The sequence below is a fragment of the Pseudophryne corroboree genome, chromosome 7 (assembly GCF_028390025.1).
Source record: "Pseudophryne corroboree isolate aPseCor3 chromosome 7, aPseCor3.hap2, whole genome shotgun sequence".
NCBI lineage: Eukaryota > Metazoa > Chordata > Amphibia > Anura > Myobatrachidae > Pseudophryne > Pseudophryne corroboree.
Genome location: NC_086450.1, coordinates 335,465,958 through 335,490,326, shown reverse-complemented (window position 1 = coordinate 335,490,326; position 24,369 = coordinate 335,465,958). Strand labels below are relative to the sequence as shown.

At 46.1% G+C, this 24,369-nt stretch overlaps 1 protein-coding gene across 6 annotated transcripts in view; it reads left to right on the top strand.

Annotated features, from left to right (window-relative positions):
- MYH11 (myosin heavy chain 11) overlaps nt 1-24,369 on the top strand; it is a 281,015-nt gene that overhangs the window by 15,384 nt on the left and 241,262 nt on the right. The window contains exon 2 of one of the 6 annotated variants that reach the window (XM_063934372.1): nt 24,283-24,369. This exon is cut by the window's right edge and continues 163 nt beyond it. The exons of the other annotated variants lie outside the window; for them this stretch is intronic. The gene's annotated coding sequence lies outside the window, so the exon portion shown is untranslated. The remainder of the gene's footprint in view (nt 1-24,282) is intronic. 6 annotated transcript variants of the gene reach the window in all.

The window sequence follows — 24,369 nt, the reverse complement described above, 5'->3', positions numbered from 1 at the left end:
TCTGGCATCTGACTAGATCTTTTCTGGGATCTGGGAATTCTGACATAATTGATCTCAGTTCTGCTCGGGACCAAGGACAATGCATTGCAATGTTCCTGATGGGAGTTACTCCCTGACTATCAGTTCTTCCGTTGGGCACTGCAATCACCCTGATTGGATTTAACTCAACCACATCATTTTTGTTTGATTCTATAATACGGGGAGCTATTGTCTCTGCATGATGTATGGTACCATACTTACCAGTGGACACAGCCTCACTTATCCCTCCGCTGGGGGGTATCGCTACTACTCTTGGTGGTTGGGCCGTGCCCACCTGGGTATCCTGTATGGTAGCTGCTAAAGAAAGTGCCGATATCGTGCTGGGCTCGTCATCCTCCTCACAACCTTGGGAAAAATTCAAAACGGGATACAACTGGCAAGGGTTAGGGTTAACACATTGATTAATCATTTTGCTATTCTTTACCAATGCACCATTGTTGTAGCCAATTTCTCCCCATCGACATATGGCGGTGGTGGTGCGCTTGCAATCGCTTTCCCGCTAGGTTTGGAACTTGCTGTGCGAGCCAGTTCCCTTTGCACCTCCCCCTCTTGCTGCCACAGGTTTTAACAATCGGTATGTTTGATCCTCTGTTTTCTAGATTTGACCAGACATATTCTAATCCTTATGCTCTGTAATACCTCTGATTCAAAGCTACCCACCCTAGGGAATGATGCCCTATCTTCAGCAGTCATACGCACCCATTCATTGCAAAAAGGCCGCAGTTCTCCAGCCTGAACCCTGGCTGCCGAACACCCCTCGCTCGTGCAATTGGATCCCATCGCGGACTTTTTGCCTGTGAACGCAATCCCCAACTGCACAATTGAGATGATGGTGAAAGTCCTCTGAGCGCTTTCCACTCGCTCCTTCTCCGCTGATGTACCACGACTCACTCCAATAATGAACACCGCGTACCCAGTGAGGACCCTACCTGGTTTCCTATTCACTGGAAGTTTTAGGACCAATCACCTTTTCCAGTGAATATCTACCGTTGAAGATTTTCCTGAGAGAGAACAGCGAAAACTTCCCGTTTTGCTTATACACAAATCACGCCTGCGTATGCACTACACAGCGCTAATGATACCGTAGTTTACGCTAAAGCTTGCAAAAGGTTATCAAGTTGCGCAACATATCGCACACACAAACGCGCGGTCCAATCACACAGCGTATAGATACTTGTTATCTATCCGCCCTACGACCACTGGAGTCAAATCCACAAGCTGCGCTCCTCAGCCGGAGCGTAACACAAAACCTTTACTTCAATTCACAATTCTAAATTTCACAATGCACAATTCTATATCACGCTCCTCTGCAAATCTCCTCACGACTTGCGTATATCTCTATTTATTAACATAAGTCAGCCGCCTTACGCCACCGAGCCCCTGCTTACTCAGTGTCACCACGGAATCCCGACTTCCGGGGTTCAACATCCGTTCACTCCTACTTTCAGCTCACACAAATACACAGTGTTTTTCTGTACAGAAAAATATCACTCCCTTTGATTGGCTACTTTACCCCAGAGGTAGTACAGTTTAAACAAAATATCACGGTAACCTGCTTTTGAAATCGGATAGTTATGTGCTATAGTATTAAATGTAATCCCGTTTTAAATTGAATGGCTATTGTGCGGTTATACCTTGTGCCCGCAACTCTACGCAACCTTGCATGCCTCTATGCCACATGTGCGACCCTGCGCCACGTGCACGCTTCTGTATGCTGTCCTCACGTTCCGTACCACGTGTACAAATGTGCGTCCGCAATTTAAGAAACCACACTTTCGATAAATGTGAGCAATAAAACTACTATCGCTCACTAACACAACCCACACTTGTTCCGTATAAACCTAAGCGACTAGGCCGGAACTGCGTTTCGTGTTTTACAATTATACCCTTAATATACTATTTCAAATATCTATATAGCAAACAAATGTATCCGATTTCACACAGATCTAAAATGACTGTTAACCTATTGCAACAATATGTGAGAGAGTATGCGAAGTATCTGTACGCTTTGTGTACGCTTTTCGCGCCAAAAATTTACACACAGATTTTAAACAGCTTTTTTCCCGTGTCCTTTGGGTTACATCAGCACCTCTCTAGACTAGACAGAACAGACGTGATCTAACAGCACAAACTGGTTTTAGCACAATGCAAGGTTATTTAACGTGCGTCTCCACCCTTTGCTGATAGATCAAAGTCTGCTATGACCTGTAAGTTTGAGTGTGTGAAGAACCGGACAGAGCCCCCAATTGATAAAGCAGTTAAACTTCTAGGAAGAAGAGCAGTACCTTAAATATATATCTGTTCAGGCCGCTGCGACCGCTAAGCGTGTGTGTGTAAAACCCCTAACAGATGCGTACACGTTGTGTAAGCACGCCGTCATGCTGTAAGCACGGAGTAGCTACACGTGAGGTGGAATACACTTTATAACCCCTAGCAGGAAAAGGACACGACACCAATTGTGTTTACATATGTTGGGAGCCAACCCACCAACAGTTATTTACTAAACATGGGATTACAACAATAATACAATAACAATAAGAGAAGAGGCTGCAATCAATGGATACATACGTTTGTTCACCAGCGCCACCCGGTTCCAGCCCTCAGTCTATCTGGATAGATGACCTTCAGAGAATGTGTTTGACCGGCCAGGCAGCGTGGCTTTTTATACATTAGTCCAAATCATGAAACAATGGAATCTGTAATCTCTTCACCCATAGGTCAAAGGGCTGGTCATTTACAGTACATGAGGGGTCATAGGTCGGTTTGAATAGGTGGGAGATGCCTGGTCCAGGTGCACTTGCAGATGTAATCCACTGGGTTCCCGCCGAATATCAGAGTACAGTAAATAGAGTGTAATATTAATATTCTGTTCCTGCGCATAGATATGCGCAGGAGCCTGCTATCTTGTTCAAACTGCTACCGGAATATTGCTCTTAAAATACTGTACAGCTGGATACCAAACACCACCTCCTAACCTAATTCTGTCCCCTCATATCCTGTAAAGTCAAATCCCTCTGTTGTTGTACCTTTTAAACAAATGTAACTCGCTGGTGTGGTGCATGTAGACTATGTGTAAATTATGTGCTATGTGGATTAAATATGGGATATGTCTTTGTGGCTTTTCCATGCGAATGCGTATGCTACCGTATTTACTCATACCACGTGCTAACACGCAAGACCGCGTGAGTGATTATACGTAGCTTGCAAGAACAAGCACCCGCATGGAGGCCATCTGTGTGGTATTTGTACGTGATGAGTGTGCCTATAATATTTTCGACTTCGACACAAGGGAAAAGAAACCTTGATACACTTGTGATCACTTTCAACCCTGTAAGTAGGGTACCCATCAGTATACACTATAGAAGATAGATACCTTTTTATGAGCTTTCTCCACTCTGAAAACTTAGTGAGTGGGGTACGCTAATTTAACCACAGCAATATTGGTGGTCTGGTGGTGGAAAGAAAAAAGATAACTTTATATACATAGCTTCACGTTGAACAGTGTGAGCCGGGGTACGCCCACATCACATTTTATCACTCGTCCAAAGGATATTGTACAGTGCATAAAAAAGAGACTTTTTCGAGAAATTGAGACTGTTCTACACATGTATTTTTATTTTTCATATTATTTACATCACTGGGATACAACACTGGATGAATATTGAAAGAAGAAAATACATTTCCTGGAAATTCATTGAGAGGAACATATTGTGTACATTTTAATATAAATATATATATATATATATATATATATATATATATATATATATATATATATATATATATATATATATATATATATGTATATGTATATGTGTACATATAAAGTGTTAAATATTACGTTATAGCGCCAAGAGCCATATCCCTTCCACCTTTTTGCATTGCCTAACTGTATGGAGTTTGTATATTCTCGCTGTGCTTGCACGGGTTTACTCTGGGTACTCCAGTTTCCTCGTTACTGGTAGGTTAATTGGTTCCTGACAAAAATTAATCCCAGTGTATGTCTGTACACGGGCAGACTAGATGGGCCAAGTGATTCTTATCTGCCGTCATAAAGAATCATAGAATTTGTCTCGCAATAGTACAGCTGTCTGGTTCTATCCTTTGGCCTTGGAGAAAGAGTGCAGACTAGAGTCCCAGGAGCTCCTGCCACTTCCCCCCTCTCCAGTGTGACCTACCACCTCCACACTTCCCTATGATTTGTCCCTGCACAGTGAATGGGACTAACACTGGGAGAAGAAGTCATTTGTAATGAGCACCTGCCTACCTGTCCGTGCTGGGGCATATGTCTTCCCGCCCTGCATAACACTCTGCCTGCTGTGAATATGTGAGAATAAACAGCCATTGCGTCCCCTATACTGACTGGCAGAGTTATTTCTGCGTCTTCTGTCATTGTGCTGCTGTGGCGCGCCCAACTACACAGTGCTTATGCGGGGGTCATCTGCTCTTTAGGTTACTACGCAGGTACTGGGGATCCCCCCCCCACGCACCCCCCACACACATTATAGACATGTAAAAACATGAAGGAGAGCTTTTGTATAGCCTGCCAGTCACTGTGTATGTCCAGGGGCTGCAGGTGTGTGTAATATACGCCTGCTTTGTTCATCGTGTGGAGAATACTAATTTTGTGTATAAATAATATAAGACTATTTTGGAAAAGAGCAAACATGGACTCTCGCTCCCCCACCTCCTGGTTTGTCTTGCTATAAACTGTGCCTCTCTCTCTGCTTCTCTTGTCTCTTTGCCTCTCTTTCCCCTTTCTCCTCTCTTCTTCTCTCTCAACTCTTCCTCTGACTCTGCTTCTCTCTTTTCACCTCTCTTGCTCTCTCTGTCTCTTCTTAAACTTCTACCGCCAGTTCCTAACTCGCTTCTTGCACCTGTCCACGGTCTCTCTACCCCCTTTGTTGTTGGTTCCCTTTGGCTTCCTGCTCTCTCCGAAACTGTAAAGGGGGGTACTGACGGGAGAGATGTGTGCTGAGCGATCTTAACACAGACCGCTCAGCACACATCTCTCCCCCCGCTCAGCACAGGGTGGCCGCTCACTTCACACAACGGTGAAGTGAGTGAGCCGCTAGATTGAGCCTGCGCGGCTATCGCTGGGGGGCATACACATGGCAGATCCGTGCTTAAAATCTAAGCAATCTAGTCAGATTGCTTAGATTTTAAACACAGATCTCTCCGTGTGTACCCCCTTAACACAAACCTCTCGCAGCAGGGGGTTGTCCACTGCCAGCTCCTCCTAAAAGAAAAGTATGATCCGCCCCTGCTGGCGCTGTTGTTAAGGGATGATTATGCTTATCTCCAGCCTCTGCCACCAGCAGCAGTGCGGCTACTAGGAGAGCTGCTGGTGGTGGCGGAGACTAGAGAAAAGCAGAATTGGCCGCCACACTTCCCAAGAGGAGGCTCTGGAATCTGCCCCATACTGCAGGAGTTCAGGTAGAACCTGCGCTGCGGCTGCTGCTGCCTTATGGACATGCAAGGGAAGGAGGCACAAACGCAGCTGGCACATCCAGGGGCAGTGATGAAATTATATAGTGCTAGGGATTGTTTGAAGAAGGAGAGACCCAAATCAATGTCTTGCTTTGGGCCCCATGAGGTCTAAATCTGCCTCTGGGGAGGGGAGCAAGCAAGAGTGTCAGGGAGGAAGGGAGAGAGAGAAAGAGGAAATCAGAAGAGAAAGGGAGAGACAGAGTGTCAGGGAGCGAGAGAGAGAATGAGACCGTGTCAGAGAGGAGGAGAGAGAGACAGTGTCAGGGGGAGAGAGAGAGAGTATTAGGGAGAGAGAGGATGAGACAGTGTCAGAGAGAGACAGAGAGATAGAGACAGTGTCAGGGAGAGAGAGGGGTAGAGAGAGACAGTGTTACCGAGAGAGGGAGAGACAGTGTCTGAGAGCCGTCAAAGAGAGGGTGAGACAGTGTCAGAAAGAGAGATAGAGAGAGAGACAGTGTCAGGGAGGGAGACAGACAGATCGGGGGACAGTATCAGGGAGAGAGTTTCAAGGAGAGGGAGGGGAGAGAGATTGTCAGAGAGAGAGAGCGGGACAGTATCAGGGAGATAGAAACAGTGTCAGAGAGAGTGAGTGTGTGTGTGTGAGGGAGAGAAAGAGAAGAGAAAGCCAGCCAGCTCTCATCCAAACAACCCACTGCTTCTCCTACATTGTCTTGTGCTGTGAGTCGCTGTTTTCTTGTATTGCTTATTTGTGTACGTACAGTACTTTATGTGCTGCGAAACCCTTCTGGTGCCATATAAACATAATAATAATAATAATAATAATTGTCTCCCTTTGCTTGGGAGGACAAAGCAAATAAACATTTTGAGTAATTCTGAGTATGTGATAATTCTGTAAAAGTCACTATAATAAGAATTAAGGAAAAGAACAGTATCGTTATTTGTGATTGTTATCTGACTCCCATAAACTACAATACAATGTAATGTGGTAATAAATAAAAGCCTGTGTCTTATCATAAAAATAGTAATTTACACATAATAGAGTTATTCCTGGAGAAGAAACTGTCCAAACAATCTCCAGCCATGAAGAGGTTAACTTTATGGAATGTGGATGTGGTTGGACTGTAGACACTGTGAACACATGGTAATTAGTCACATGGGTTAAATGTACAGCAAGCTGTTGATCTCCCTCTGATGTGCTCAGACTAGATCCTGTAACATAATCTGAAAGGAAATACTTTAGTTTTTACATGTAATTGTTTTGACCTGGTACACAGACCCCTGATTAGGAAGTTACAGTAAACCTCTTATCTGCCTCTCTGACACTAGGCTGCACTCAGCCTACGCACGTGGAAATCTGCAGATTTAAGTTCCAATCAACTTAAATGCAAATATGAATTCTGTCACATAGAACACAGATGTTTTGAAGTCCAACTACATATTTTTAATGATAGATAGATAGATAGATAGCCAGGGGATAAACAATTCAGTAACATCCCAGGCCCAGTCAAATATTGGTTTTCACTGTCGAAGCTTCACAAGACTTTAATAGCCCAAAGTATGTGAAATATGTAGTTTTATTTGGGTCATACCACCCATGGGTAGGCTGGTTTTTCCCTTCGACATCTAGGAAACTGTTTTATATAAAGAAAGATTTTTTGATTTTGTTTTTGTATTTAGCAACGGATGCATTGCATAGGACTCGGCATAGGACTCGGCATAGGACTCGGCATAGGACTCGGCATAGGACTCGGCATAGGACTCGGCATAGGACTCGGCATAGGACTCGGCATAGGACTCGGCATAGGACTCGGCATAGGACTCGGCATAGGACTCGGCATAGGACTCGGCATAGGACTCGGCATAGGACTCGGCATAGGACTCGGCATAGGACTCGGCATAGGACTCGGCATAGGACTCGGCATAGGACTCGGCATAGGACTCGGCATAGGACTCGGCATAGGACTCGGCATAGGACTCGGCATAGGACTCGGCATAGGACTCGGCATAGGACTCGGCATAGGACTCGGCATAGGACTCGGCATAGGACTCGGCATAGGACTCCGCATAGGACTCCGCATCAGGCCCACTGCTACTGCACATGGAAGCATAACACCTTTGTACAAAGGGCCTGATTCCGAATTCCGATGTGTACGCACATACCTGCGCAGCTGCGATTTTTCAGCCTACAGACTTGCTAATCATTGCAAGTGAAGCAGGTGCCCAGAAAAGACTATAGACGCCCACTGGAGCTGTCGCAAAGTCCTCAGCAATTGCGTGCACATAGATATGTCTGTAGATACTCAAGTACCACTTGGTGCATCTTTAGAAACCACCATCGACCACACCATCAAAACTTGCACCAGCCCCATGATAGGTGCAAATTGTCTGTCAGTGTATGGCCCCCAATGTGAGCGATTATGGGCCTAGTTCAGACCTGATCGTAGATGTGCTAAGTTCAGCACATCTATGATCCGTTACAGACATGCAGGGGAACACCCAGCACAGGGCTAGTCCGCCCCGCATGTCAGGCCCTACCCCAGCCACCCCACCCATCGCAAGTACAAAAGCATCGAACATCGACAAAGCTTTTGTACTTCACAAGTAGCTTTCTACCAGCGCAGCTCCTGCGCGCTGGCAGGGAGCAACCCATCACTATCCGGGTCGCAGAGGTTGCGTGTGGCGTTGCCCAGACCGCGCCCCTAAAACGCCGGCCAAACGCCGCCTGCCCGCCCAGCAACTGCCTCTGCCTGTCAATCAGTCAGAGGCGATCGCAGGGCTGAGATGCGCAGTTCAGACCTGATTGGCTGCTGTGCAAAAAGCACAGCAGCGATCAGGTCTGAGTAGGGCCCGACATTCCTATAACGCCCATAAAATTAAGCTAATTCCCTATCACCACCCAGGAGTGCCCAATACATTTTTAAGACATTCCTGATCCCGTGCGCCTCAATCGCAACTGTGACTCTGCACGACTTAGTGCACGCGCTGCAGCTCGAGACTCACTATCCAAATAGGCCCACAGCAGCTGCATATTGTTATGCTGCAGTAGACAGGAATAAAAAATCCATCTACTGCAGTCTGCCAGTGGCCGTCCTACAGTAGGAAGGGGCGCTTCATAGCGCATCAACTTTTTTATTTAAAAAGCAATATTGGGACACATAAAACAATATACAGCTGCCCATACCCCTAAAAACAACGGTGTTGGCTGGTTAACACATGGTTCAGCGGGTGTAGTATGGCTGACCGGCGGTCTCCTGACCGCCGGTCAGCTTACCGACGCCGGGATCCCGGCAGCATACCGACGCCGGGATCCCAGCGGGGAGGGGCGAGTGCAGCAAGCCCCTTGCGGGCTCGGTGGCGACCTGCGGTCGCCACGTGTTCTATTCCCACTCTATGGGTGTCGTGGACACCCACGAGTGGAAATAGTCCCTGTTGGTCGGCATGCCGACCATCGGGAAAGTGAGCCGTCGGGCTCGTGGAAGAGGTCATGTGACTGTCGGTCAGCTGACCGGCGGTCACATGAATACCACCCGGTTCAGCAATATAGATACTCTACCAGGCAAACTCCGTCACTCCACCATGAGTGCCTCTGGGTTCTTAACACATGCTGCCAGCCACCTTCCAGAAGCCGCACGTGTCAGGCCACGCCAGTCACCACCAGGAGCTGGGCATTCACAGGGGTTACGTCGCAGAGCTGAGCCCTGACCATTTTCATCACAGACTTTGTCAGGGCCCCTTATGCATTTATTTTTAACAGAGTCACTGCCCTTTGGACTTTGGGACTTCAAAGAAGGGAGCAGCGGACCACTATATTAGAAAATTGGACTTTGGTGCTTTATATAATTGATTCCAAAAGTGTGGTGTGTGTGTGTGGCATATACAGTCAGTGTCAAAGTAGACCCATTATTGCTGCCTGGGTGGTTTATTTCAACCCACTTTAGTTTTTCTGGACAGTTTTATGCAGCCCTGCATCCGGGAACATCAACGTTACCTTTTACAGTAGATACCACATCGTTACTTATTAAATTACATAAACTTCCGGTTCTGGGCCATGATGTTTGTATGTTCACCATCGATGTTAGTAACTTATACACCATAATCCCACATGAGGTGGGGTTTTCATCAGTAAGATGTTTTTCGACACAACACTCATCTTATAAAGGGCGTGATGTGAACCTCATTATTGAACTGCTACAGTTGATTTTGACAAATTCTAAACTGACTGATAAAAATGATTTATTACTTTATGCCAGTTGTCACCCTCAGCCTTTGGTTAAAGGTTTGCCTTACTCACAGTTACTGCGGGTAAGGCGTATTACATCTGACCCAGTCCTAGCAGGGCTACAAATGGACGCTATGATAATTCTAGCACAAGGCTATGATTCTAGTCATTTACAACAGATTAAGGGCTAATTCAGCATGAATCGCTATTGTGAGAAATTACAAATCGAGCGATTATGATTATCTAATGACTGCGCACGCGTGAGAGGTAATATCAACAGAAAATGCGTACAGATTGTAATCGCAATGTACCCGCTGTTTGACTGGCAGGAAGCCGGCGTTTCTGGGTGGAAACTTGCCGTTTTCTGGCTGTGTCAGAAAAATGCAGGCGTACCCATGCGTTTTTGGGGAGGGTCTCTGACGTTGGCTCAGACCACTTCCAGGCCGTCTCAGTCGCAGATTAGTGGAGGCCTCAGACCTACTCACATTTGCTCAGACGGCAAAGTTTCTTTGATGTTCCGGGAATATGCATCTGCGAGTGGATAGCGAACTACGATGCATTCACAATTTTGCACGGGGCGATTTTTCTTCTTGTCGAGGCAGCATCTTTGTACTCGCAGACAACTGCAATTAGCCCAATCATTAATAAGGTATCCCACAAACTTTGGCCTATTATTCAATCTGATTCGGACCTTAATCTTACTGATTCACGCATTATGTTCTGTTACAGTTCTGCACGGAATTTACGGGATATTCTGGTCAAATCCGATATTTCTAACCTTAAGTGTAACAGTGTCGCAACTGAGGGTTTAGGCTGACAGGAGGAAGCCTCAGTTGTAGGGGCTGAAATGAAATTAAACTTGGGAGGATTAATCAGACCCCTGGACATGTAAGTGTAGAAGGATTACCCGAGGGTGTGACCATGACAACCAGGTTAAAAGTTAATAAAAGTTTTATTAACAGACTCTGTGTAGAAACAACAGTATTCACAGTTGATAAAAGCAAATGGCAAATAATATAGTTCCTGGATCACTTATAACCATGAGAGGTATCGCAGAGCACTGGTAGGTGGAGGAATAGATGTTAAAGTCCTTTGATGGAATAACCTTACCAGACCTGGCTGTAGTAGTGAAGATAGCCGAGGAACACGCCAGTAGAAGTATAGATGTAGTTGGTAACTTGAACAGACTGTTGTAGATACTGGATGGAACCAGCCAGGTGGTAGAGACACGGAGTAGATGCTGAATGGAATCAGCCAGGTGATGAAGACACGGAGTGGATGCTGAGTGGAACCAGCCAGGTGATGAAGACACGGAGTGGATGCTGGGTGGAACCAGCCAGGTGATGAAGACACGGAGTGGATGCTGGATGGAACCAGCCAGGTGATGAAGACACGGAGTGGATACTGTAAGATGCTAGGGAGCGTAGAAACAGAAGAGTTGACAAGAGGTTACCGGTGGTAGTGAATACTGCTGGGAAGTAGGGATCCGCTGGAATAACACAGGCACTTGAAGGAAACTGGATACTGCTGGAAGCTGACCGCTGGAAGCAGATGGGTTAATAGCTGGAAGCTGGAATAGTCACGGAGGGCTGCAGAGTCAGGCTGCACCGCAGGATGGAAGGCAGGTGCGGGTCTCGTAGTGGCTGCTGGAGACAGGAGCTGGAACCTGGAGAAACAACCACAGGAGAGAGAGATTGGAACAAGGTTTGACATTCAAAGCACTGACCATTTCCTGGTTCAGGCACAGGATACCTATACCTGCTGCAAGGCAGGCATTGGCTGGCCAATCATGCAGATTCATAGTGCAGCGGATTGGTGGAGATTGAACATGTGACTGGAACAAACATGGCTGCGCCCATGTTAGTACTTGGAGGGAAAGTTGGTTTGGAAAACCATGTGGAAACATAGCAGCAATGGCGGCGCCGGCCGCGGAGGACAGGAGACGCCAAACTGACAACTGCACACTGAGACACATGGATGACAGCGGAAGCCGCAGCAGGCATGGGGCACCACTCTGACAACCTGCATACTGGAACACAGGAGCGGTGGCGGAGGCCGCGGAGGACGGGAGACGCCACATTAGGTTCAAACATGGCGCCACTGTGACAGCGTCTCAGAGTGACAGGAGGTATATGCAGAGTGTGGACATCAGGAACACAGATAAGATCCGGCCCTGGAACACTGAGCCAGCTTCAGAAGGCATCTAAAAGGCAAGTAATGGCGTCCAGATACCCGGATCGTGACAGCACCCCCCCCCCCCCTTTAGGAGTGGCCCCAGGACCCTTCTTCGGCTTTTGAGGAAACTTAGAGTGGAAATTCCGGACCAAGGCAGGAGCATGGACATCTGAAGCATTGGTCCAAGAGCGTTCTTCAGGACCATAGCCCTTCCAGTCAATAAGATACTGCAATTGACCGTAACGGAAACGTGAATCCAGAATCTTGGCCACTTCATACTCAACTCCCCGTTGAGTTTGGACTTTCGGAGCTGGAGGAAGTGCAGAATGAAACCGATTCAGGATCAGCGGTTTCAACAGGGAAACATGGAATGTCCTGGGTATCTTCAGGAAGGGAGGTAACTGGAGTTTGTAGGCAACAGGATTGATGACTTGTTCAATTTTGAAAGGACCGATGTAACGAGGTGCAAACTTCATGCTGGGAACTCTCAACCTCAAATTCTTCGTGGACAACCACACACGATCACCCACCTTGAGAGCAGGAACCGCTCTACGCTTTCTATCAGCAAACTTCTTATACCTGAACGAGGCTTTGAGCAGGGCCGCTCGCACACTCTTTCAGTTGTTAGAAAACTGACGCAAGGTGACATCCACTGCTGGAACAGAAGTTGCTGGAAGCGGTTGGAATTCTGGAACTTTAGGGTGGAATCCATAGTTGATGAAGAATGGTGTTGAAGAAGATGAGGAATGGTATTGATTGTTGTGGCTGAACTCGGCCCAAGGAAGGAGTTGAACCCAGTCATCTTGAGAGGAAGACACATAAATGCGGAGGAAGGCCTCCAAGTCCTGATTCACCCTCTCGGTTTGACCTTTGGTCTGAGGATGATAAGCTGTAGAAAACTTTAACTTGACTTGGAGGGCTTGACATAAACTTCGCCAAAACTTGGCTACAAATTGTACACCACGATCAGAGATGATCTCTTCAGGAAGACCGTGAAGTCGGAAGATCTCTTGAATAAACACTTGAGCCAGCTTGGAAGCTGACGGAAGACCGGTGAGAGGTATGAAATGTGCCATCTTGGTGAACCGGTCAACTACCACCCAGATGGTATTAAACTTGTTGCACATAGGCAGGTCTGTAACGAAGTCCATCGACAAATGGGTCGACGGGGAACAGATAATGGAACCAATTGCCCAGCAGGCGACTGGCGGGAGACTTTGTGTTGGGCACACTTTGGGCAAGAGGCAATAAACTCCATGACGTCCTTCTTCAGAGTTGGCCACCAATAGGACCTAGAGATAAACTCAAGGGTTTTCTGGATGACTGTATGTCCGGCAAAACGGGAAGCATGGGCCCAATGCATGAGCTTCTTCCTTAACACCGGCTTCACAAAACTTTTCCCTGGTGGGGGCGTAGAGTCCATCCCTACCGTGGAGAATGCCAACGGATTAATAATAGGATGCTTGTCTGAAGACGCTGACTCCTTTTCTTGCTCCCATGAGCGGGAAAGGGCATCGGCCTTGCGATTCTGAGAACCCGGACAGAACTGGAGTTTAAAGTCGAACCTGGAAAAGAAAAGTGCCCATCTGGCTTGACGAGGGTTGAGACATTGTGCGCTTTTCAGATATAAAAGATTCTTGTGGTCGGTAAGTATAGTGACTGAATGGGAAGCTCCCTACAACAGATATCTCCACTCTTCCAGAGCGAGCTTGATGGCTAGCAACTCCTGGTCGCCAATGGCATAGTTGCGCTCAGCTGGGGAGAACTTCCGGGAGAAGAAACTGCAAGGATGCAGATGACCATCTTTAGCCCTCTGAGACAACACCACTCCTACTCCAACGGAGGAGGCATCCACCTCAAGAATGAAAGAGTCGATGTCGGGCTGGTGGACTGGTGCAGAGATGAACCGTTGCTTTAATAGCTGAAAAGCTTGCGTAGTTTCTTCAGACCACTTGGACGGGTTAGAACCCTTCTTGGTAAAAGCAGTGATAGGCGCCACAATGGTGGAAAAGTCTTGTATAAACTTTCTGTAGTAATTGGCGAACCCTAAGAACCTCTGGACCCCTTTGAGGGTTAGGGGTATCGGCCAATTCTGGATTGCTTGTAGTTTCTCAGGATCCATCTCTAGTCCGGAACCGGACACAATGTAACCTAGAAACGGAATGGATTTGACTTCAAAAACACATTTCTCTAATTTGCAATAGAGATGATTGACACGGAGACGGGACAGAACCTCCTTTACCCAGAAGCGATGCTCCTCTAGATTATTGGCAAAGATAAGGATATCATCTAGATAAACCACGACATGGCGGTACAGGATGTCTCTGAAGATTTCATTTACGAAATGCTGGAAAACAGCTGGAGCGTTGCTCAATCCGAAGGGCATGACGAGGTACTCATAATGTCCATCCCGGGTGTTAAAGGCGGTCTTCCACTCGTCACCCTCACGGATCCGGATGAGATTGTAGGCACCCCTCAAATCCAACTTTGTAAAGATGGTTGCTCCGCTAATTCTATCGAAGAGCTCTGTAATCCAGGGTAAAGGATAACTGTTCTTAACGGTAATGTCGTTCAAACCTCTGTAGTCGATGCACGGCCGCAGGCCACCGTTCTTCTTAACGAAAAAGAAGCATGCGCCAGCTGGAGAAGAGGAAGGTCGAATAAAACCCTTCGCCAGGTTCTCCTTGATGTACTCCTCCATGGAATGCGTCTCTGGAAGGGACAACGGATAAGTTCGACCTCGTGGTGGAACCTTCCCTGGGATGATATCAATTGGACAGTCCCATTCTCTATGAGGAGGAAGAATATCAGCGGAGGCTTTACTGAACACATCTGTGTAGTCTTGATATGGAGGAGGTGGAACATCAGACGACCTGGGGGAGGAAGAACAAACAGGAAGCACTTTGGACAAACCGGTCTCAGCACAGGAGGGACCCCATGCTAGTATCTGCGTAGTCGTCCAGTCAATCGATGGATTGTGAAGACGGAGCCATGGAAGGCCCAAAACCACTGGATGTGTGGCTCTTGGAATCACTAAAAAGGAAATAAATTCTGAATGAAGAACTCCTACTCTCAGACGAACTGGTAGAGTCCTTAAAGAAATAACTGCGTCAAAAATCTTACTGCCATCCACGGCAGTCAAGGAAATAGACGTAGGAAGTCTCTCGGTGGGTAGGGACCACCGTTTAACATAAGCTTCGGTTATGAAATTCCCAGCTGCTCCGGAATCCAGGAGGGCAATGACGTTCTTATAACGTTGAGCAATTTGAAGCGAGACTGGGAGATTACAATCATGAGGAGATGGAGAGGAGATCATTACTCCTAGCCGGCCCTCTCCTTGGCGAGCTAGGATTTGGAGTTTCCCGGACGTTTGGGACAGGCATTGATAGCGTGAGACGGAGCTGCACAGTAGAGACAGAGAGACTCAGAGAGACGTCTTCGGCGCTCAGCGGGAGATAGACGGGAACGGCCAATTTGCATGGGCTCATCTTTGGATGGAGACGGTTGACGAGGAGGAGAAGCAGAAGACTTTGGAATAGATGATCCTCCTCGCTCAGTTGCTCTTTCTCTAAAACGAAGATCAACCTTTGCATAGTGAAATTAGCTCATCCAACTTAGAAGGCAAGTCTCTGGTAGCTAATTCATCCTTTATGCGTTCTGATAAGCCATGCCAGAATGCAACATACAGGGCCTCGTCGTTCCATGCCAGTTCGGATGCCAGGATTTTGAACTGTATAAGATACTGTCCCACAGTACGTGTTCCCTGGCGTAAACGGAGAATCTCAGATGAAGCAGAGGTCACCCGGCCTGGCTCGAAGATGCGCCTGAATGTAGCTATAAAATCAGTATAGGAAGATAACAGGGTATCAGACTTCTCCCATAAAGGTGATGCCCAGTCAAGGGCTGAGCCACTGAGAAGGGAAATAATATAGGCAATTTTAGTACGGTCGCTGGGGAAATTGCCAGGTTGTAGCTCAAAATGGATTTCACATTGGTTGAGAAATCCCCTGCAGAATCTTGGAGATCCGTCAAATTTCGCTGGCGTTGGAAGATGAAGACGTGGAGTAGAAATGGGTAAGGTGGGTGGGGTTACAGCTGGTGTCACTGTGGTGGACACACCGGACGTGCCAGGTCCACGGAGGGTCGTTTGAATCCCATCCAGTCGGGTAGAGAGATCCTGGAGACAGCGGATGATGTGGCCTTGTGCAGCCTCCTGATGTTCGATTCTGGCTGCCAGTTCTTGCATCGGCCTGGCCACTTGATCCTGGTCTCCGACTGGATTCATATGGTCAGTGCTTACTGTCGCAACTGAGGGTTTAGGCTGACAGGAGGAAGCCTCAGTTGTAGGGGCTGAAATTAAATTAAACTTGGGAGGTTTAATCAGACCCCTGGACATGTAAGTGTAGAAGGATTACCCGAGGGTGTGACCATGACAACCAGGTTAAAAGTTAATAAAAGTTTTATTAACAGACTCTGTGTAGAAACAACAGTATTCACAGTTGATAAAAGCAAATGGCAAATAATACAGTTCCTGGATCACTTATAACCATGAGCGGTATCACAGAGCACTGGTAGGTGGAGGAATAGATGTTAAAGTCCTTTGATGGAATAACCTTACCAGGCCTGGCTGTAGTAGTGAAGATAGCCGAGGAACACGCCAGTAGAAGTATAGATGTAGTTGGTAACTTGAACAGACTGTTGTAGATACTGGATGGAACCAGCCAGGTGGTAGAGACACGGAGTAGATGCTGAATGGAATCAGCCAGGTGATGAAGACACGGAGTGGATGCTGGGTGGAACCAGCCAGGTGATGAAGACACGGAGTGGATGCTGGATGGAACCAGCCAGGTGATGAAGACACGGAGTGGATACTGTAAGATGCTAGGGAGCGTAGAAACAGAAGAGTTGACAAGAGGTTACCGGTGGTAGTGAATACTGCTGGGAAGTAGGGATCCGCTGGAATAACACCGGCACTTGAAGGAAACTGGATACTGCTGGAAGCTGACCGCTGGAAGCAGATGGGTTAATAGCTGGAAGCTGGAATAGCCACGGAGGGCTGCAGAGTCAGGCTGCACCGCAGGATGGAAGACCGATGCGGGTCTCGTAGTGGCTGCTGGAGACAGGAGCTAGAACCTGGAGACACAACCACAGGAGAGAGACTGGAACAAGGTTTGACATTCAAAGCACTGACCATTTCCTGGTTCAGGCACAGGATACTTATACCTGCTGCAAGGCAGGCATTGGCTGGCCAATCATGCAGATTCATAGTGCAGCGGATTGGTGGAGATTGAACATGTGACTGGAACAAACATGGCTGCGCCCATGTTAGTACTTGGAGGGAAAGTTGGTTTGGAAAACCATGTGGAAACATAGCAGCAATGGCGGCGCCAGCCGCGGAGGACAGGAGACGCCAAATTGACAACTGCACACTGAGACACATGGATGACAGCGGAGGCCGCAGCAGGCATGGGGCACCACTCTGACAACCTGCATACTGAAACACAGGAGCGGTGGCGGAGGCCGCGGAGGACGGGAGACGCCACATTAGGTTCAAACATGGCGCCGCTGTGACAGCGTCTCAGAGTGACAGGAGGGATATGCAGAGTGTGGACATCAGGAACACAGATGAGATCCGGCCCTGGAACGCTGAGCCAGCTTCAGAAGGCATCTAAAAGGCAAGTAATGGCGTCCAGATACCCGGATCGTGACAAACAGCACTTGACGGTTTTTTAATTCCCGTTGCCACTTTTTACTGGTTCCGGTATGAATGGTCGACAATGTTAAGGTCGACAGTCATTAGGTCGACCACTATTGGTCGACATTGACATTGTCGACATGGACAAATGGTCAACACATTAAAGGTCGACATGTGAAAAGGTCGACATGGATTTTTTAACTGTTTTTGGCTCATTTTTTACGTAACATGACCAGGAACCCCAATTAGTGTACCAAAGCTCGCCATGCTGCGGGCAAGGTGCCTCGCTCTGCTGCCGCTGCGCTCGGCACAGGTTACTATTCCCAATCGTAGTCCACGTGGATGGTAAAGTATTAAAAAGTTAAAAATCTGTTAATTTTTTTAAAAAGCCATATCGACCATTTTCATGTGCCGACCATTTGTCCATGTCAATGTCGACCTTAACATTGGTGACCATCTGAACGGATACCCTTTTTACCACCCACAGACTGGGAGACCACTACAGGTACGTTTTAGATTTATGTGTAATACCAAGTTTACAGTTTATCAAATCCTTTATCCTTGTGGACTGTCTTATGTGGGGAAGACTGAACATCCTTTTAAAGAGTGCATGTCTGCCCACCGTTCATCTGTCAAAGCACCAGTGAGCGACCAGTTGCAAGGCATTTTGCCACTGCAGGACATAGCCGTACCTCTCTGCGATACCGTATGATTGACCACATTCCGCCGTCTATACGGGGTGGTAATCGTGGTCTAAAATTGTTACAGTGTGAGGCAAGATGGATCTTTCGCCTTGATTCCCTTGCCTCCAAAGGACTTAATGAGCAATCGGGCATCAATATGTTGTCCATTGGTACATGATAGTGTTTCCCTAAACGTTTACTTTTTATAGATTTGTGCTACCTTTAGCTAATTTTGGAAAGTATTTGTAGTTATACTTTTATATGTATTTATTATGCTTAGATTATGCTATCATTACATCCGCTTTTAATCTATATAATTTTGTACCACTGTACTGTTGCTTCTTATTTTATATTATGTACATACAGTACATACAGTAAGCTCTTCTGTTTAGACATCTCCATGGTGATGGACATATTTGAATATGTCTGACGGTATCCCGCCTGTGGCACACGGTTATGACTTTACATATGCTGTGCCATCAACCGGGTGTGCAGTCCCGCCGCGGATTGGCACTTCACTTGGTGTTTTCCTTTTCTTAAGGTAAGGATTGTTTTTATGTATATGGGGCCTAATTCAGACCTGATCGTAGATGTGCTAAATTTAGCACATGTACGATCAGCTTCTCTGACATGCGGGGGGACGCCCAGCACAGGGCTAGTACGCCCCGCATGCCAGGTCCTACCCCGTCGCACATTGCACAGCGGTGATGCTTTTGTACTTGAAGAGTAGCTCTCCACCAGCGCAGCTCCTGCGCGCTGGCAGGGAGCTACTCGTCGCTGTGAGGGTCGCAGCGGCTGCGTGACATCACACAGCCGCCGCAACCTGTCCCCACACGATCCAGGCGCGCCTGCGTTGCCTGGACCATGCCCCTAAATTGGCTGGCAAATGCCGCCGGCCCGCCCCCTCTCGCCCAGCGACCGCTTCTGCCATTCAATCAGGCAGAGGCGATCGCAGGGCTGAGATGGCCGTCGGCTGTCTTCCATGCGCCGGCGCACTGCTGTACCGGCGCATGCGCAGTTCAGACCTAATCGGCTGCTGTGCAAAAACGCACAGCACCGATCAGGTCTGAATTAGGCCCATTATCTTGATGAAAATGCTGCACAAATAAAGGCAATGAAACATTGCTTTACAGCCGCAGTCCAGTGTCCTCAGACCAGTGTCCCCATAGGGTGATAGAGAAAACTGAAATTTTACACTATTAGGATAAATAATAAAAGGTAGTGTATTTAAAGGAGAGATAATTTTACCTTTATATTAGAGTATGCTGGATGGTACACATTCTGGTTTATTTGGGTCTCAGAGTACTGATGGACAATGTTCTGCCATACCGAAATGTAGAAGGGCTCATGAAGAGCTGGCAGGTGTATTTAGCAGCACACTCCTTAGTTATTACATCTGTATCCTATGTGGGAGGATGATAGAGAAATAAAATTCTGGCCTTCACCTCCCCTTACTAACCGGCCAATCACACTCTTTAGTTATTATTTTTCTATCCTTTGTGGGAGGATGATAGAGAAATAAAATTTCGTCCTCCACTTCCCTCAGTAGCCGGACAATCGCACTCCTTAGTTCAGGGCTGTAACTAGGTGTGTGTGGAGGGGGCACTGCACATAGCACTGCAGGGTAGGGGGCGCTGTTGTTGGCACTTGTCAATTATCTGTTTTAATTACTTTCACTTGCAGCTTCCACCCTTTTTGAAGCCCAGCATCTCCTGACCGACCCTGTCTCCTACCATGACCCCTTCTGTTGCTAATACCTATACAACATTCATGAACTTAACTTGAGAGTTCTTTGCTATTCAGTCACACTATCCTTTATTACAGTTCAAGATGCTGACATACCCGGGATTGCAGTCAGACCATCTATTCATTGGGCTACAGTATCTGCTCTTACATAGAAAGCTAGAGAATTCTAAGTTAGAGGATTCTGTTTGAAGCTTACCTTGTACTTTGTGAAAAAATTATCAGCATTGCGACTGAGCAGTGTAGTGTGGATGTGTGGCTGCACACTATATATATCTACGCAATTCAATGCTGATTATTTTGTTTTACAAAGTACCAGTAGCTTCATATAGTGTTGATAGTTTCTATGCAGCATCAAATAGACAAATGAGTAGGGTGTTTGATTAGAATTCAACAGTTTATAGGTTTGAAATCTGGGTATATTGAATTTGAAATCTGTTATTTAATAAAGGGTATTGTAACCGAAAAACAACAAGCTCTCAAGTTAAATGCCTGAATGTGGTATAATGAGGATTTGTGTCCTAATCAATTTTCTTGCAGTGGCCTATAACTGTGTGTGTGTGTGTGTGTGTGTGTTATTTATACAAATATGTATATGTATGCAGGAAAGAAGGAGCGGCACTCGGCGACTTAAAAAGCAAAAAGTGTATTTTTTAAGTCGCCGAGTGCCACTCCTTCTTTCCTGCCTATGTGAACACTTTGCTTAGTGAAGGCACCGGTGCTCCTTTTGCATTGCAATGGGAGTGCCAATTTGTTTGTATTCTATTATATAAATATAAATAATATATATATATATATATATATATATATATATATATATATATATATATATATATATATATATATATATATATATATATATATATATATATATATTGTTTATTAGCAGGGAGTCGGAACAAACAAATGTCCAAGACAGGACATGGCACTCCAGGACTTGAGAATAAAACTCTTTTTAATGCATCCAATTAATCAGCACACTGCATTACTCCAACAGCCAATGGTGCAGTGAAAAACGGTGATAAAATGGCACAAGCATCTTACAGACTATGCAGCATTTCGGGTCTCGCAGGACCCTTCATCAGGTCGTGCCAGTGCATCAAACAGACAGGTAAACAAACATACATACAACATAGAACTCGCCTAAATAGCCCCCCATGCCGGCATCCTCAACCTCGGGACAGCGTGGAGCTTCCGGTCAGGCCGAGAGCGCCTGGGAGATGACGTACTCAGGCGGCGACGGTGACCATGGCAACCCGGCTCACGGAGCGCGTAGCGCTTCCGGACAGGACTGGACGCCTGAATGATGTCAGAGGGATGCGACGGTAACCCTGGCAACCCGATGTCCGGAGCTTCACACACTGTACCCGGTCATGTCGCCTGGCAGGGGAGGCTATAATGAAACAAACATATACAGTGCATAATGAAAAAACAGAACAGCAAAATTAGGTGGAATAAAAAGTTACAATGCAAATATAAATAAGTGCTGGTACGCCAGGATAAAGGACATCACTCATCAAATAGTGACAGCGACTTTGTGGTCGCAGATTCTGACGATTCTCTATCTGCAAAACGTCCCCCTTTAGGGGCTACCACCAGGGCCAGGGCAGAGGCTGGTCCAAGCCCACGAGACGCGGCGGACAAAACCAAAGGATCATCAAAAGGGAACAAGTCCAAGAAAACCTGATTTTTAATTTGTCCTCGAGACAATTAACTTCTATAGAAGAAGCTGTATTGAATAGAGGACTGTCTTTTGTTCCCACTAACCATCATAATCCTTTTGAGTGGCAGGCCGATATACACCAGATGAACAGGAAGTTACGCTTAAGGGAATTTTTTCAATATTCTCATAGTCAACCATCACCGGATCCAGCAGAACATATTATACGGAAGTATCCGATCTCAACATTTGATCCTGTCTCCAACAATGCTTCGCTGAAAACCTTTGGGAGGTTGATGGACGATTCGGTTAATAGATTCTTAGCTACTCCTAAACCCATTTATAACAATCTGTCACGGGACGAGCATAAAGCCTTGAAGGATCTGAGCCAAGATGCATCTATTATTATTCGCCCGGCCGATAAGGGCGGGGGCATAGTACTGCAAGATCGAACACAATATGTCCAAGAGATTATGGGACAATTGGCTTGCACTGAGACCTACTTGACTTTATCAAAAGATCCAACGGCAGATTTCCGAAAGGAACTTAACACCATATTAGACCAAGCTGTCCAGAATAAATTGCTCAATCCGAGACTGAAAGAGGTCCTCATCCCTAAGAATCCTATTACCCCTTGTCTATATACACTACCAAAGGTTCACAAGAGCTTAGTGAACCCCCCGGGCCGACCGATTGTGTCGGCGAGGGGATCTTTGTACCAGCCGATAGCTGAATTTTTGGATTCGCTATTGCAACCGCATGTGACCATACGACCCACATACCTGAAGGACACTACTACTTTCCTTAGGAAGATTAAGGAGTTTAATGATTTGCCAGCAGACACGTTACTCTGTACTATGGACGTCTCTTCTCTCTACACGTCTATACCGCATGTAGAGGGATTAGATGCCATGGATAGATTCATCAGTAATTTAGATGCAGAATTTGGTTTAGACAAGACATTATTCCTTAAATTATTGGAATTGGTTCTCACTAAAAATTATTTTTTGTTTAATGGTAGGTTTTATTTACAGAGATCTGGTTGTGCCATGGGCAGCAGTGTGGCTCCGGCATATGCCAATGTGTTCATGTTCGATCAGGAACAGAAACTATTTTTTGAAAACACTACATATAGTGTTAACATTAAATGGTTCATCAGATACATAGATGATTTATTCATGCTATGGCAGGGGAGTGAGGTCTCTTTTCATGATATGATGGCTAAGATCAATGCAACACCGGGTCCTATTAAATTTACTTTTGTGTGTAGACCTGATACGATTGATTATCTCGATGTCACAGTCCATTTGTCTGATGGCAAATTGAGTTCGACAGTGTTTTACAAGAGCACTGACCGTAATTCACTGTTAGATGCCAGCAGCCATCATCCGGTAGCATTAAAGAAGGGTCTTCCCTATTCGCAAATGCTTCGGGTGGCTCGGATCACCAGTAATCCGGAACAGCTAAGCGATGCTTTAGACATTGTAGTCAACAAGTTTAGAAGCCGTGGCTATAACAGTAGGGATTTAGATTTAGCTAAACATCGGGTGATGAGTCAAGAGCGTGAGATCATACTTCAAGATTCATCTGATAAGCAATTTGACCAGAATAAATTTATCTGGTCTACTAGATACTCTACTTCTAGTCCCATCTTACCACGTGCCAGTAAAGCGCTATGGCCTATCATTAAGACTGATCAATCCCTACCGGGTTTCAATAACACCCAAATCATGACGAGTTACAAAAGAGGTCGCAATTTGCGCGACGTATTAGTTAAAACCGACATTACTGACTACTCCCCCCGACCAGGTATCTTTGGATCTGTCAAGAAAGCTGGTTGCTATAAATGTCCGTCTTGTATCACATGTTCCTCTTTGATCACAGGATCAGCATTTACACACCCAGTTACCAAACAGAAATTTAACATTAGGCATGTGCTGAATTGCACGACCAAATTCATCATTTATTACATCATCTGTCCATGTCAATTATTTTATGTGGGTCTTACCACCCGCACTTTACGTGAACGCATGGCGTTACATCGCTCCAATATTAGTCAGGCTCTATTAGGTAATGCGAATGAACAACCGGTATCTAGACACTGTTGTGCCAAGGCTCATTCATTGTCTGATCTTCGTTATCAAATTATTGATCACATACCAGTGTTACCCAGAGGGGGCGATAGGGTTCTGGCATTGCATAGATTGGAGGCTAAATGGATCATTAAGTTAAATACGTTACACCCAGCAGGTCTGAACGAGAAAATTAATTGGAATTATCTACAATATAGATAATTCCGTCTATTAGATTGAACCATTCAACTAGGTTCAGGAGTTATGGCAACTGTATTTTACACCATGATTGCATTTATTCTATGCCTATAGTTATTATTATAGATGACTGTCCAATTATTGGCCTGCTAGCTTTAGTTACTTTTGCAAATTATCATATAATTTGCTTATTTTGTGTAGTTGGCATATACGGGCTTAATATCACATGTTCTGTGAATTAGCCCTTGTACCAGCACTTATTTATATTTGCATTGTAACTTTTTATTCCACCTAATTTTGCTGTTCTGTTTTTTCATTATGCACTGTATATGTTTGTTTCATTATAGCCTCCCCTGCCAGGCGACATGACCGGGTACAGTGTGTGAAGCTCCGGACATCGGGTTGCCAGGGTTACCGTCGCATCCCTCTGACAT